The 16606-nt window shown below is 42.4% G+C and overlaps 1 long non-coding RNA gene and 1 pseudogene across 1 annotated transcript in view; both read left to right on the top strand.

The window, feature by feature from the left end:
- Positions 1–29: 29 nt before the first annotated feature.
- The window catches only part of LOC118147242 (uncharacterized), a 30897-nt gene continuing 14320 nt past the window's right edge, over positions 30–16606 (top strand). The window contains exons 1-2 of the long non-coding RNA XR_004733432.3: positions 30–3314; positions 4072–4213. This is a non-coding gene — a long non-coding RNA (uncharacterized LOC118147242). The remainder of the gene's footprint in view (positions 3315–4071; positions 4214–16606) is intronic.
- On the top strand, positions 4265–8074 carry LOC108588183 (histone H3-like centromeric protein A pseudogene; annotated as a pseudogene).

Genomic DNA, 16606 nt, shown 5'->3' with positions numbered 1-16606 from the left:
GGGACCCTTTGATTGGAAGTACGTGCAGCGCACTTCGGCATTGAAAGCGGCTCCCACGGGTTGCGGCGCCGCCGGCCTCTGAGGGGGCGTGGGGCTTTCTGAGGGGCAGTCAGCCAGGAGGGCGGTTACTGGGTCAGTTACGTTTAAGCCCGCAGCGGGTTGGCGCACCGGGAGTCCCTGGGCGGAGAGACTGGGCGGTCCTCCCAGGCTGCTGGGGCAGCTACCTGATTTCGTCCTTCCAGAGTTTGAGACTCACAGGAGCTATGAAAAAATAGTATGAAGAGGACATATGTCTCCTGGTTAGGGGTTTTATGCATCCAAAGGCTCCTAGTTCTTAGTACTGCAGGGTGGCTCCTTTTATTTTTTATACTCTATTTTTAATATTTGTAAAATGTACACAACATATATACCATTTTAACTATTTTGAAGAGTTACATTTTCCAAAAATATGCAGTTTAGTGGTATTAAGTACCTTTCACATTGTGGCACAACCATCACTAAGGTCCTTTCCAGAACTTTTTCAACTTTCCCAACTTTCCCTGTACCCATCACGTACACACTCCTCTCCTCCCTCCCCCAGCCCCAGACAACCATTATTCTAGTTATTGTCTCTATGGATTTGACAACTGTACGTGCCATATAAGCAGAATCATGCAGTATTTAGTTAGACGTGGGGGGCATGAGTTAGCAGTTCTTGCATACTTTCTGGGTAGGTAAGAAGTTGCAGGCTTCTATTGTTAGATCCACAGTCTAATGCTTTGATTGGGTCCTGTGACTGGTTTGTTTCACTTCGCATAAAGTTTTCAAGGTTCATCCATGTGTAGGGTGTGTCAAAAATTCCTTTCTTTTTTAGGAGGAATAGCATTCTGTTGTGTGGCCACGGCACATTTTGCTTGTTGGTTCCACCCCCTCGGACACTTGAGTTGCTTCCACTTTTTGGCTATTGTGAATAATGCTATGAGCGTGAACATACAAATAACTCTTTGAGGCTCTCCTTTTCATTCTTTTTGATATATACCAAGAAGTAGTATTGTTGGATCAAAAGGCAATTCTATTTTTAATTTTTTGAGAAACTGCCTTACTCCTTTCAGGGCAGTCTCTTGTTTAGGGTATATTTTTGATTTCACCTCATCAGCTGACTATAATGTCATAAGACTAATGGAGAAAGGGATGGTGGATGGCAGGCCTTGTTGTCCTGAGTCCCTAGAGACACTTGATTCCCTTGTTTTAATCCTAAAATTTTTTTCTTTTGAAGTTTCTTCTGTTTCATCTATTCCGCAGTTTCTTGAAGAGGTCTGGAAAATGCTCTTGGCTCCTTGTGTGTGAAGGTTCCTCTTCCATGGATGCTGGAGAGGTAGCAGGTAGAGGGACAGTCATGTCTGGGCCCCTGTTGGCCAGGTTCAACTCACCAGTTGGGTACTCAGCAGGGCTTGAAGTCACTGTAGCAGCCCTTCTCTTTAGCCCGAAATAAGGAGTTTGGAAGAGAGCCAGGGTTTCTGGATGTATGCATTTTGATATTTTCAATAGTGTATAAAATGTTTAAAATAGGAAAACTGGTCATTATTTTTGTAAGTGACTAAGAAAGGGACTTCTTCACAGACAGTTTCAGAAAAGTGAAGGGGGTTCTGTTTTGGTCTTCAGAGAATCTAGGTGATTGAACGCATCTCAGTTTTAGAAGTCATCTTGCCTGATCTCCCACCTAGTGCTGGAGTATTCCACGGACCTCATGTAGGTACTGCACCTTTGCAGGAATACTGCTGGTGTTGGTGAGCTGTTATCGGAGAGGACTGCTTATTAGGAAACTTAAAATGAACTAAGCTTTTTTGCTCAGTGGTCCTAGTCCTTTGGAGCACCATAGGCCAGTTCTGCCTCCTTTTCTCTATCCTTTGGATATTTGAACATCTATTTTATAGGACACAAAATGTGGAGAAAATGCTAGGCAGATTTAAAAATTCTCAACTCTACTAAGCACGGTGGCTCATTCCTGTCATCAGTCTCAGCAATTTGTGAAGCTGAGGCAGGAGGACTGCGTGAGCCCAGGAGTTTGAGACCAGCTTGGGTAACATAGCAAGACGCCATTTCTACCAAAAAAAAAAAAAAAAAATTAACCAGGCATGGTGATACATACCTGCAATCCCTTCTACTCGGGAGGCTGAGGTGGGAGGATCACTTGAGCCCAAAAATGAGCTGTGGTCATGCCACCGCACTCCAACATGGGAGGCAGAGCAAGACCTTGTCTCCAAACAAATAAAATTCTCAGCTCATTCATCAAGGTATCCACTGTAGCTCTCCATCATCCTGGTAGTGTTTTTTGTTTTTGTTTTTGTTTTTTCAGACAGGGTCTGGCTCCATTGCCTGGCTGGAGTGCAGTGGCACAATCTCAGCTCACTGCACCGCCACCTCCCTGGTTTAAGCAATTCTCCCACCTCAGCCACTCCATCTGGCTAATTTTTGTATTTTTTGTAGAGACGAGGTTTTGCGATGTTGCCCCAGGCCAGTCTTGAACTCCTGGCTTAAGCGATCCACCTGCCTCCATCTCCTAAAGTTTTGGGATTAGAGGTGTGAGTCACCGCACCTGGACAGTCCTGGTGGTTTTAATGGTTTCTCATTGCTCTCAGTCTAATGACCTATAAGCCCATGTAGAGCTTGGCATTTTACTCTCTCAGCCTTAGTTCACACTACTCTACCCTTCCTCACTGTCATCCAGTCATGTTTTTTCCTTTCCATACTCCTCTCTGTCTGGGAATCCAACCTTTTTTCTAATTTCTCTTAGTTAATTATTATTATTTTTACTCTAATAGCTGTATTGAGATATTCACATACTGTACAGTTCTCCCACTTACACTGTACTATTCAATTTTCAAACATTTTCATCACCCCCTAAAGAAACCCTATACTCATTAGCAGCCACTCCCCATTCTCCCTTCTTCTCAGCCCCGAGAAACCACTCATCTACTTTCCATCTCTATAGATTTTCCTTCTGGACATTACATATATATGAAATCATGCAATTTCTGGTCTCTGATGGGCTTGTTTTGTTACCAAAATATCATGGGTTTGGTGTAGGTCCTGCTGCTCACCACACAGAAAGCCAATCACTGAGATAACAAGTATTGCCGAGGAAGAAGGCTTTAATCAGGTGCTACGGCCAAGGAGATGGGTGCTCAATCTCAAATCCACCTCCCTGATCTAAAACTGGAAGTTTAGATAAGCAGGGAAGAAATGTAACAGTGCATAAGAAAACAGGAACCAGGAAGGGGCAAGGAAGCAATCCTGATGGACCAACAGTCTCATTGCCTGGATGTGGTGATTTGGTGAGTTTCAGTTCTTTGATACTTTTTTTGAGAGGCCTGAAGGTCTTTTCCCAAGGAAGGAACTCAAAAAAGCTTGTATTTGGCAAAACAAATACAAGCTTTAAGCTTTAGGACCAGAAGGGTCAATTTCTGTGTTTATCTGAAAGAACAGTCTATGGAACTATTGGATCAGTTTCACTTTCACTTAGTATATTGTTTTCAAGGTTTATCCACATAGCATGTGTCAGTACTTCATTCCTTTTTATGACTGGGTAATATTCCATTATATGGATATACAACATTTTATTTACCTTTCATCAGTGGATGGACATCTAGGTTCTTTACAGTTTTTGGCTATTATGTATAATGCTGCTGTGAACATTCACAAGTGCATTTTTGTGTAGCCATATGTTTTCAATACTCATGGATATATACCTAATGAGAGGAATTACTGTGTCATATGATAATTCTATGCTTAACCATTTGAGGAGCTGCCACACTGTTTTTCAAAGCAGCTGCAGCATCTTAAATTCCTACCAGCAATGCATGAAGGTTCCAGTTTCTTCACATCCTCCGCAACACTTGTTATTGTCCATCTTTAAATTACAACCATCCTAGTGGGTGTGGAGTGGTATCTCATTTGGTTTTTATTTGTATTTCCTTGATGACTAATGATGTGGAGCATCTTTTCATGTGTTTATTGATCATTTGTATATAACGATTCAGATTCTTTGCCCATTTTTAAATTGGGTCAGTTTTTTTTTTTTTTCTTTTTTAGATGATGTCTCACTCTGTTGCCCAGGCTGGACTACAATGGTGTGATTTCAGCTCACTGCAACCTCCACTTCCCGGGTTCAAGTGATTTTGGTGCCTCAGTCTCCTGAGTAGCTGGGATTACAGGAGCCTGCCACCATGGCCAGGTAATTTTTTTTTTGTAGTTAAAAAAAAATTTACAAAAGAGATGGGTTTTGCCATGTTGGCCAGGCTGGTCTCTTTGTGAGTCTTAATCATCCTTCAGTCTCAGACAAAGCATCCTTTTCTCAAGAATTGTGATTAGCTGGATTATTTACTTATCTTTCTCCCTGCTAGTCCGTAAACTGAGGGTAGGCCACTATATCCATTGTTCTTGGCACCAAATAGAAACTCAGTAAATATCTTTTGAATGAATAGGGCTTTCTCCTTTTAAAGATCCCTTCAGTACAGTAACCATACTATGTATAAGTAGCCACAAGCCCATTCAATATTGCCGTTAGTTCTTATAGTCCATTTGCCTCCATCTTGTCTACAACAATATGATGAGAGACTTTGCTAAATGCAATGGTAAAAATAAAAATACAGGCTGGTTACAGTGGTTCATGCCTATAATCCCAGCACTTTGGGAAGCCAACATGGGAGGATAGAGAGATCCCCATTTCTATGAACCACACGCCCAACCCCAAAAAGAAAATAAGCATGGCTGGGTTGAAGTCACCAAGGATGGCTAACTGGCTTTTCAAGTAACTTTATCTGATGGTTTGTGGAATATTTACCTTCACCCAGTGGGAGGGTTGCTTGAGCCAATCCTCAGTGTGGATTCGGGAACTTGATTTAATTGACTTGATTGTGGATTAGATTCTCAGGGATATAGTCACTAAGTAAAAGCCATAGCAGCTACTCTTAAGTAAAATAGTGAATGAATCAAACACTATAAATCCCTGGTACTGTGCTAAGTTCCTTCTGTATTTTATCTTATTTGATATTACAAATCTTTGATGTGTTAATAGTAATTACTATCTTCATTTTTACAGGTAAGGAAACTGATATTGAGAGATTAAGAGACTAGTCCAAATCACACAGTAAATGAGATTTGAATCCAGTCCTGATTCCGAAGTCTATTCTCTTCACAGTATTCTAAATTCAAAAAGACTAAATTATAAGATAGAGAGCCAGTTTTACTTTATAACAGGGTTAGAATGGTAGAATAAATCTGACACTCAACACCTCTAGCCAGCATATCCTCTTCCTGAAGGCAAATATGCAGGAAATCAGGTTATAATAAGAACTTCCTTTGGTGAAGGCTGGGTGCAGGGGCTCACACTTGTAATTCCAGGGTAAGGAAACCTTAGGAAAGTGATGGCTGCTAGAAAGAACAGGGTGAGACAAACGAGAGACCAGGTCTCTGTGGCACTCTGTATCAGTTAAGATAGGTTTGACTGCATGCCATAGCGAGCCCCATGAAAATGGCTTAATATCAGTAGCATTTCTTGTTTGCTTAAAATCCGGAGGTAGGATCTCAGTATAACAATGTTGTCAGAGATGCTGGCTCTTTGCTCCTTACACTCGGCATTCTTCAGTGTGTGGCTCTGATTTCCCAGTGGTTGCCAAGTTGGTGCACAGTTCTGAGCTTCACATCCTCATAGAACATACCCCATTTAAGAAATAAGGAGGATAAAGGACCTTCTATATGGCTATTTCTTTTATCAGGGTAGAAAATCTTGGATTTGAACGCGAGCGGCGAGGACCGCGGCTAAGCACCGGCTCCTCTGAGGCTCGCGGCCCAGGGTTCTCCCGGCCTACCCAGACTCCAGCCTTTTGCCCCTGGACCCGGCAGCCCAAGCAGCAACCGTGGGGCCGGGCGCCAGCACCCTCCGCGGCGCGCCATGGGCCTGCGCCGCCGGAGACGCAAGCTCAATGCCCCGAGGAGGCGCAGCCCGAGCCCGACCCCGACCCCCAGCCCGTTCCAGCAGAGCCCTTTCTTAGGTGCTTCCTTACGTCCACGTGGTTATCGAAGGCAAGGTTGGCTAAAGGAGATCCGAAAGCTTCAGAAGAGCACACACCTCTTGTTAAGGAAGTACCCCTTCAGCCGCCTGGCAAGAGAAATATGTGTTAAATTCACTCGTGGTGTGGACTTCAATTGGCAAGCCCAGGCCCTATTGGCCCTACAAGAGGTGGCAGAAGCATTTCTAGTTCATAGAAGCTTTTCTAGTTCATCCCTTTGTGGATGCCTGTCTCCTCACCTTACATGCCGGCCGAGTTACTCTCTTCCCAAAGGATGTGCAGCTGGACCGGAGGATCCGGGGCATTGAGGGAGGACTCGGCTGAGCTCCTGTGCCCAGTGTATTTGTCAGTATTTCCTGCTCAGCCGGGGGGATTGATGCCAGGGACTCTCTGGAGCCATGACTAGACCCAGTGGAGTCTGCGATGCTGTCTGGACTTTGCCGTCTCTGAACAGTGTGTGCATGTTGCTTTAAACTTTTTTTTCTTTTTTGGAGAAGGAGAAGACTGCATGACTTTCCTCTGTAACACAGGTAATATATGAGACAATCGACATCGTTCCTAAGGCCTGAAAATAATTTTCAGATAAAGAGACTCCAAGGTTGACTTTAGTTTGTGAGTTACTCACATTTTGGGATTTTGAAACCATCGTATTTGTTGTGGTATGGGAGAAAAGGATATGTACTTATTATTTTAGATCTGTCTGTACTATTTGCATTTTTTGCCATATGTACATTTGTACTTTTATTTTACACATAAGGGAAAAAATAAGAGACCACTTGGATCAGTTCCATGGAAGGCTGGGCATATCCAGCATAGACCTCTGCCCTTCAGAGTAGCCTCACCATTAGTGGCAGCATCAAGTGACTCAGTGGTCTGTGCTTGTCAACAGATGAGGAGCTTTTCAGAAACCTAACTGGGGATGAATAGAAGATCTGTAAGCTTTGATGTTCTGGTTCCTTCTAGTCAATTCCTTTCACAATCAATTCAGAAATTCTAACTTGTAGAATTTAACATTTTACTCTTGTAAATCATAGAAGATGTATCATATCAGTTCAGGATTTTAAAGTACTTTTTCGATGCTTTTACATGAATTTTTGTAGTTTCTTTTTAGAGAGATAATAAAAATAAAAATAATTATTCAATGAAAATGGAGTTACTCCTATAGCATAGAGATTATACTGTACTTTTTATGTGTTAACAATAAGTTCTTTGTTTGTATACTGTTTGCAGACAGGCACAATTTAAGCAAGATAAGTGAGGAATGTGGTTTTGCCTCTGATGGAATAGAATATGACCAGATGAAAACCTTGCCCTTCTGTTGTAACTGAGAGCAATTTAAAAGATTTCCAGAGACATGGAAAGTGTCACCCAAAGATGTGAGATCTGTATGTGGTGAAAATGATTAGTGAGGGGAGACTACTAATAATGATGTGTCAGTCACCTGAGTTCAGAGACAGATTAAAGAGAAATACCAAGTTCTATTGTTTAATAATTTTCTCCCCTCAAGACAGACTCTCTCTTTGTTGCCCAGGCTGGAGTGCAATAGTGCAATCTCAGCTCACTGCAACTTCTGCCTCCTGGGTTCAACCAATTCTCCTGCCTCAGCCTCCTGAGTGGTTGGGATTACAGGCATCTACCATCATGCCTGGCTAATTTTTGTATTTTTGTAGAGATGGGGTTTCACTGTGTTGGCCAGGCTGGTCTCGAACTCCTGACCTCAAGTGATCCACCTGCCTCAGCTTCCCAAAGTGCTGGGATTACAGATGTGAGCCACCGCTCCCTGCCTGTTTAATAAATTTTAAGCCTTTAGAAAAATCTCTCTGACATCAACTTATGCAGGCATTTGAATAAAGCTTATCTAGCCACAAATATATGTAATGTTCTTGTCAGTGTCAGTTAGAAGAGTATAATCTTCCTCTAGTTTTCTTTAAATTGACACTTCTCAGCTCTCTTGAAATTGTACTAACCACTATATTGCTACAGTACATGTACATCACAGTCAAATGCCAGGCAGGATGCATGCTCTCAGCACCACACAGTATCTGTATGATAACATGAGAATAAGTGGTTTACATCATGATGTTGTTTCATAATATTGTTACAGTTTACTATACATTTTGAGCACTTATAATGTGTTGGGTTTTTTTTTGTTTTGTTTTTGTTGCTGGAGTGTGGTGGCATGATCTCGGCTCACTGCAGCCTCCACCTCCCAGGTTCAAGCAATTCTGCCTCAGCCTCCCGAGTAGCTGGGATTATAGTCCTGCCCCATGATGCCTGGCTAATTTTTGTATTTTTAGTAGAGACAGGGTTTCACCATGTTGGCCAGGCTGGTCTCAAACTCCAGACCTTGTGATCCACCTGCCTTGGCCTCCCAAAGAGCTGAGATTACAGGCATGAACCACTGTGCCCACCCGGATTTTTGTTTTACATATTTTTAATTTTTTTTTCATTTTTTGGGTAATTTATTTGAGGAGAAAATGTGTAAGAAAATTTCTTAAGATTTATTTATTTATTTTATTTTATTTTTTTTTAAATTTTTTATTGGATTATAGGTTTTGGGGTACATGAGCAGAGCATGCAAGACAGTTGGGTAGGTACACACATGGCAGTGTGCTTTGCTTTTCTTCTCCCCTTCACCCACATTTGGCATTTCTCCCCAGGCTATCCCTCCCCACCGCCCCCTCCCACTGGCCCTCCCCTTTTCCCTTCAATAGACCCCAGTGTTTAGTACTCCCCTTTCTATGTCCATGTGTTCTCATTTTTCATCACCCACCTATGAGTGAGAATATGCGGTGTTTCATTTTCTGTTCTTGTGTCAGTTTGCTGAGGATGATGTTCTCCAGATTCATCCATGTCCCTACAAACGACACAAACTCATCATTTCTGATTGCTGCATAATATTCCATGGTGTATATGTGCCACATTTTTCCAATCCAGTCTATTATCAATGGGCATTTGGGTTGATTCCAGGTCTTTGCTATTGTAAACAGTGCTGCAATGAACATTCGTGTACATGTGTCCTTATAGTAGAACGATTTATAGTCTTTTGGATATATACCCAGTAATGGGATTGCTGGGTCAAATGGAATTTCTATTTCTAAGGCCTTGAGGAATCGCCACACTGTCTTCCACAATGGTTGAACTAATTTACACTCCCACCAACAGTGTAAAAGTGTTCCTTTTTCTCCACATCTTCTCCAGCATCTGTTGTCTCCAGATTTTTTAATGATCGCCATTCTAACTGGCGTGAGATGGTATCTCAATGTGGTTTTGATTTGCATCTCTCTGATGACCAGTGACGATGAGCATTTTTTCATATGATTGTTGGCCTCATATATGTCTTCTTTCGTAAAGTATCTGTTCATGTCCTTTGCCCACTTTTGAATGGGCTTGTTTGTTTTCTTCCTGTAAATCTGTTTGAGTTCTTTGTAAATTCTGGATATCAGCCCTTTGTCAGATGGGTAGACTGCGAAAATTTTTTCCCATTCTGTTGGTTGCCGATCCACTCTAGTGACTGTTTCTTTTGCCGTGCAGAAGCTGTGGAGTTTGATTAGGTCCCATTTGTCTATTTTGGCTTTTGTTGCCAATGCTTTTGGTGTTTTGTTCATGAAGTCCTTGCCTACTCCTGTGTCCTGGATGGTTTTGCCTAGATTTCCTTCTAGGGTTTTTATCGTGCCAGGTCTTATGTTTAAGTCTTTAATCCATCTGGAGTTAATTTTAGTGTAATGTGTCAGGAAGGGGTCCAGTTTCTGCTTTCTGCACATGGCTAGCCAGTTTTCCCAACACCATTTGTTAAACAGGGAATCCTTTCCCCATTGCTTGTTTTTGTCAGGTTTATCAAAGATTGTATAGTTGTATGTATGTTGTGTTGCCTCCGGTGCCCCTGTTTTGTTCCATTGGTCTATATCTCTGTTTTGGTACCAGTACCATGCTGTTTTGATTACTGTAGCCTTGTAGTGTAGTTTGAAATCCGGTAGTGTGATACCCCCACTGTGTTCTTTTTGCTTAGAATTGACTTGGCTATGCGGGCTCTCTTTTGGTTCCATATGAAGTTCATGGTGGTTTTTTCCAGTTCTGTGAAGAAAGTCAATGGTAGCTTGATGGGGATAGCATTGATTCTGTAAATTACTTTGGGCAGTATAGCCATTTTCACGATATTAATTCTTCCTAACCATGAACATGGAATGTTTCTCCATCTGTTTGTGTCCTCTCTGATTTCGTTGAGCAGTGGTTTGTAGTTCTCCTTGAAGAGGTCTCTTACGTTCCTTGTGAGTTGTATTCCAAGGTATTTTATTCTTTTTGTAGCAATTGCAAATGGCAGTTCACTCTTGATTTGGCTTTCTTTAAGTCTGTTATTGGTGTAGACGATTGCTTGTGATTTTTGCACATTGACTTTATATCCTGAGACTTTGCTGAAGTTGCTTATCAGTTTCAGGAGTTTTTGGGCAAAGGCAATGGGGTCTTCTAGGTATACTATCATGTCGTCTGCAAATAGAGACAATTTGGCTTCCACTTTCCTATTTGAATACCCTCTATTTCTTTTTCTTGCCTGATTGCTCTGGCTAGAACTGCCAGTACTATAATGAATAGGAGTGGTGACAGAGGGCATCCTTGTCTAGTGCCAGATTTCAAAGGGAATGCTTCCAGTTTTTGCCCATTCAGTATGATATTGGCTGTTGGTTTGTCGTAAATAGCTTTTATTACTTTGAGATACGTTCCATCGATACCGAGTTTATTGAGGGTTTTTAGCATAAAGGGCTGTTGAATTTTGTCAAATGCCTTCTCTGCGTCAATTGAGATAATCATGTGGTTTTTGTTTTTGGTTCTGTTTATGTGGTGAATTACGTTGATAGACTTGCGTATGTTGAACCAGCCTTGCATCCCTGGGATGAATCCTACTTGATCATGATGGATAAGTTTTTTGATTTGCTGTTGCAATCGGCTTGCCAATATTTTATTGAAGACTTTTGCATCTATGTTCATCATGGATATTGGCCTGAAGTTTTCTTTTCTCGTTGGGTCTCTGCCGGGTTTTGGTATCAGGATGATGTTGGTCTCATAAAATGATTTGGGAAGTATTCCCTCTTTTTGGATTGTTTGAAATAGTTTTAGAAGGAATGGTACCAGCTCCTCCTTGTGTGTCTGGTAGAATTCGGCTGTGAACCCGTCTGGACCTGGGCTTTTTTTTGTGTGGTAGGCTGTTAATTGCTGCCTCAACTTCAGACCTTGTTATTGGTCTATTCATAGTTTCAGCTTCCTCCTGGTTTAGGCTTGGGAGGACACAGGAGTCCAGGAATTTATCCATTTCTTCCAGGTTTACTCGTTTATGCGCATCGAGTTGTTTGTAATATTCTCTGATGATGGTTTGAATTTCTGTGGAATCTGTGGTGATTTCCCCTTTATCATTTTTTATTGCATCTATTTGGTTGTTCTCTCTTTTCTTTTTAATCAATCTGGCTAGTGGTCTATTTTGTTGATCTTTTCAAAAAACCAGCTCTTGGATTTATTGATTTTTTGAAGGGTTTTTCGTGTCTCAATCTCCTTCAGTTCAGCTCTGATCTTAGTTATTTCTTGTGTTCTGCTGGGTTTTGAGTTTTTTTGATCTTGCTCCTCTAGCTCTTTCAATTTTGACGATAGGGTGTCAATTTTGGATCTCTCCATTCTCCTCATATGGGCACTTATTGCTATATACTTTCCTCTAGAGACTGCTTTAAATGTGTCCCAGAGGTTCTGGCACGTTGTGTCTTCGTTCTCATTGGTTTCGAAGAACTTCTTTATTTCTGCCTTCATTTCATTGTTTACCCAGTCAACATTCAAGAGCCAGTTGTTCAGTTTCCATGAAGCTGTGCAGTTCTGGGTCGGTTTCTGAATTCTGAGTTCTAACTTGATTGCACTATGGTCTGAGAGGCTGTTTGTTATGATTTCAGTTGTTTTGCATTTGTTGAGCAGTGCTTTACTTCCAATTATGTGGTCAATTTTAGAGTAGGTGTGATGTGGTGCTGAGAAGAATGTGTATTCTGTGGATTTGGGGTGGAGAGTTCTGTAAATGTCTATCAGGTTTGCTTGCTCCAGGTCTGAGTTCAAGCCCTGGATATCCTTGTTGATTTTCTGTCTGGTTGATCTGTCTAGTATTGACAGTGGAGTGTTAAAGTCTCCCACTATTATTGTGTGGGAGTCTAAGTCCTTTTGTAAGTCATTAAGAACTTGCCTTATGTATCTGGGTGCTCCTGCATTGGGTCCATATATGTTTAGGATCGTTAGCTCTTCTTGTTGTATTGATACTTTTACCATTATGTAATGGCCTTCTTTGTCTCTTTTGATCTTTGTTGCTTTAAAGTCTATTTTATCAGAAATGAGAATTGCAACTCCTGCTTTTTTTTGCTTTCCATTAGCTTGGTAAATCTTCCTCCATCCCTTTATTTTGAGCCTTTGTGTATCCTTGCATGTGAGATGGGTTTCCTGGATACAGAACACTGATGGGTTTTGGATTTTTGTCCAATTTGCCAGTCTGTGTCTTTTGATTGGTGCATTTAGTCCATTTACATTTAGGGTTAATATTGTTATGTGTGAATTTGATACTGCCATTTTGATGCTAAGTGGCTGTTTTGCCTGTTAGTTGTTGTAGATTCTTCATTATGTTGAAGCTCTTTAGCATTCAGTGTGATTTTGGAATGGCTGGTACTGGTTGATCCTTTCTATGTGTAGTGCCTCTTTTAGGAGCTCTTGTAAAGCAGGCCTGGTGGTGACAAAATCTCTGAGTACTTGCTTGTTCGCAAAGGATTTTATTTTTCCTTCACTTCTGAAGCTCAGTTTGGCTGGACATGAAATTCTGGGTTGAAAGTTCTTTTCTTTAAGGATGTTGAATATTGGCCCCCACTCTCTTCTGGCTTGTAGTGTTTCTGCCGAGAGATCTGCTGTGAGTCTGATGGGCTTCCCTTTGTGGGTGACCCGACCTTTCTCTCTGGCTGCCCTTAGTATTCTCTCCTTTATTTCAACCCTGTTGAATCTGAAGGTTATGTGCCTTGGGGTTGCTCTTCTTGCGGAATATCTTTGTGGTGTTCTCTGTATTTCCTGCAATTGAGTGTTGGCCTGTCTTGCTAGGTGGGGGAAATTTTCCTGGATGATGTCTTGAAGAGTATTTTCCAGCTTGGATTCATTCTCTTCGTCCCCTTCTGGTACACCTATCAAACGTAGGTTAGGTCTTTTCACATAGTCCCACATTTCTTGGAGACTTTGTTCATTCCTTTTTGCGCTTTTTTCTCTAATCTTGGTTTCTCGTTTTATTTCATTGAGTTGGTCTTCGACTTCAGATATTCTTTCTTCTGCTTGGTCAATTCGGCTATTGAAACTTGTGTTTGCTTTGCGAAGTTCTCGTATTGTGTTTTTCAGCTCCTTTAATTCATTCATATTCCTCTCTAAGTTATCCATTCTTGTTATCGTTTCCTCGAATCTTTTTTCAAATCTGTTTTCAAGGTTCTTAGTTTCTTTGCATTGATTTAATACATGATCTTTTAGCTCACAAAAGTTTCTCATTATCCATCTTCTGAAGTCTAATTCCGTCATTTCGTCGCAGTCATTCTCCGTCCAGCTTTGTTCCCTTGCTGGTGAGGAGTTTTGGTCCTTTCTAGGAGGCGAGGTGTTCTGGTTTCGGGTGTTTTCCTCCTTTTTGCGCTGGTTTCTTCCCATCTTTGTGGATTTGTCCGCTGGTCGTCTGCGTAGTTTCTGACTTTTCGATTGGGTCTCTGAGTGGACACCCAGAATGTTGATGATGAAGTATTTCTGTTGCTTGGTTTTCCTTCTACCAGTCTAGCCCCTTCGCTGTACGACTGCTGAGGTCCGCTCCAGACCCTGCTTGTCTGGGGTGCACCTCTAGCAGCTGTGGCACAGCGAGGGATGCTACCAGTTTCTTTTTCTGCTATCTTTGTCCCAGGATGATGCCTGCCTAATGTCAGTCTTTTGGATATAGAGGGGTCAGGTAGCTGCTTGAGGAGACAGTTTGTACTTTATATGGGCTTAATTGCTGAGCTGTGAGCTCTGTTGTTCATTCAGGGCTGTTAGGCTGCTATGTTTGATTCTGCTGCAACAGCGCTCATTAAAAAACCCCTTTTTTTTTTTCTCAAATGCTCTGTGTTGAGGGGTTTGGGCTTTATTTTTGGATGTTTGATGAGGTGTCCTGCCCAGCTAGAAGGCAGACTAGCCACTGTTTGGCTGCCGAGGCTCCGCCCTGCTGTTGTGTGATTCGCCCTGTTCCTGCAGGCTCTGCTGTGCTCTCCGCCACGCCCTGCGGCGGAGTCTCTTCGTTGTAGCGTGTTGCCTCAGGAAGGGCAGGCTGCGTCAGCAGTGGGCGTGTATCTCAGTAGCGACGGGTTGCCTCGGCAATGGCTGGCTGCGTCAGCAGTGGGCGTGTATCTCAGTTGGGGCGGGTTGCCTCGGTAGTGGTGGACGGCCCTCCCGCACAGAGCGTCTTGGACCGTCTGCTCGGGATAGTTTGAAATCGCGGTTTTGTTCGTCCCACTTGGTATCCCAAACGATCTGTTCCTGCAATCCCCTGGGCTGGCCTACTGTCCAAGTCTCATTCAGTCTCAAGTCCAGCCCTCTCAAGTCTCAGGTTGCCGGTTCAACAGGGCACCCGGACAAGCGCGCCCTGTGGGGATTGCTGGGTAGGGCCGGCCGCCGCCGCCCCGGCTGCCGGCTTCGCCAGGCAGACCTACTGCCTGGCGTCCCGTGTCTTTTTTATACTTGGGAGTTTCCCCGTTTTGTGGGCAACAACGATCAGTCTGGAAATGCAGCTCTGACTCACCGTTTGCGGATTCAATGCGAGCTCCAATCCTGGGTTGTTCTCACAGCGCCATCTTGAGTCCTCCCCCTTTAATTTTTTTTTAAATTTTAAATTTAATTTTATTTTTTGTAGGAGTAACATTTTGCCATATTGCCTAGGCGGGTTTCAAACTCCTGAGCTCAAGCAATTTGCCTGAGTCGGTCTCCCAGAGTGCTGGGATTGCAGATGTTAGCCACCATGCCTGGCCGTATTTATTTTCGAGAGAAAGGTCTTGCTCTGTCACCAGGCTGGAGTGCAGTGGAACAATCATAGCTCATTGCAGCCTCGAATTCCTGGACTCCAGCAATCCCCCCCACCTCGGCCTCCGAAGTAGCTGGGTCTATAGATGCTTAGCACCACTCCCTTGTTTTATTTTTTTATTTTGTTTTTCCCTACTTTCAGGGTGATTTCATCAACATTCTTTTCCAACTTTTCAATTGAATTTTTTATTTCTGCTTTCACGTTTTTAATATCCAATTAACTCCTTATTTTAGGAATGTTTCTTTTTTATAGTATTCCACTCAGTCAGGTTTCACTTTTAAAAAAAACGGGGGCCGGGCCTGGTGGCTCACACCAATAATCTCAGCACTTTGGGAAGCTGAGGCAGGGAAATCACAAAGTCAGGAGTTCAAGACCAACCTCACCAACATGGTGAAACCCTGTCTCTACTAAAAATACAAAAATTGCTTGAACCTGGGAGGCGGAGGTTGCAGTGACCCAAGATGGTGCCATTGCACTCCAGCTTGGGCAACAAGAGTGAAACTCCATCTCAAAAAAACCAAACCAAAACAAAACAGAAACAACTCTAGATATTTCTAGCAGAGAGGGATTTGTTGGAAGGGGTCTGTACTAATGTCAGGAAGGCTGATGAGTCAAAGAGAAGAGGATGCCCAAAGACCAGGCCCACCGCTGCCCTACTGGAAGCACAGCCTGGCCACCATTGCACCGGACTGTACCACCGCCACCGAGCGACGTCAGGATCCCCCACTCAGATCATTGCATCATGCCCAGCTCTGCAGTGTCATTTTGATGTGTCTTAAGTATGGATTTCTTTCTTTCTTTTTTTTTTTTTTGAGTTGGAGCCTTGCTCTGTCACCCAGGCTGGAGTGCAGTGGCAAGATCTCCAGCTTTTTCGGTTTCCTTTGATAGGAGAGTGGTCCAAATGACCTTTTCTACCATTATTGGAAGTTGAAGTTTGATGTGTCTCTTGCTTTTCTCATACTCATCATTCCTTTAGTATATACTTATTGCCATTAAAATAAAACAAAACTAAATGTATTCAACATAAAAAAAAAAAAAGGAAATCTTTCCTAGAAGTTGTTTCTAGATCGACATCTCATTTGATAGGATTAAGTCAACATGACTTAGTCATGGAAGAATAGAATGAACACAGTCTTAAACTAATTGGATTCATCCTTTGTGGCAGGGCATGTTGAGTTCTCAATGAAATCAGGGTTCTGTCAGTAAGGAAGAAGGAGGGATGGCAATTGCATGGACAACCAACAGTGTTCACTGTATACTTCTTTTCTCCCTTTGACGTCACTTTTACGATTTTGTTTACTACGTACCTGCTGACGTCTCCCGTATCTATCTATATACAGTTATTTTTCTGAGTGCCAGATACCTTGTCATCTGCTCATTGTACATCTGCACTCGAATGTCTTTCTAGTAGCTCAAACAACATGTCTAAAATTTTACTCATCGTTCATCCTGGAATGGAGAAGACTTCCATATTTCT

The sequence above is a fragment of the Callithrix jacchus genome, chromosome 14 (assembly GCF_049354715.1).
Source record: "Callithrix jacchus isolate 240 chromosome 14, calJac240_pri, whole genome shotgun sequence".
In the NCBI taxonomy this organism is placed as follows: domain Eukaryota; kingdom Metazoa; phylum Chordata; class Mammalia; order Primates; family Cebidae; genus Callithrix; species Callithrix jacchus.
Note: the sequence above shows the minus strand (reverse complement) of the source record. Positions and strands in the feature narration are given on the sequence as shown.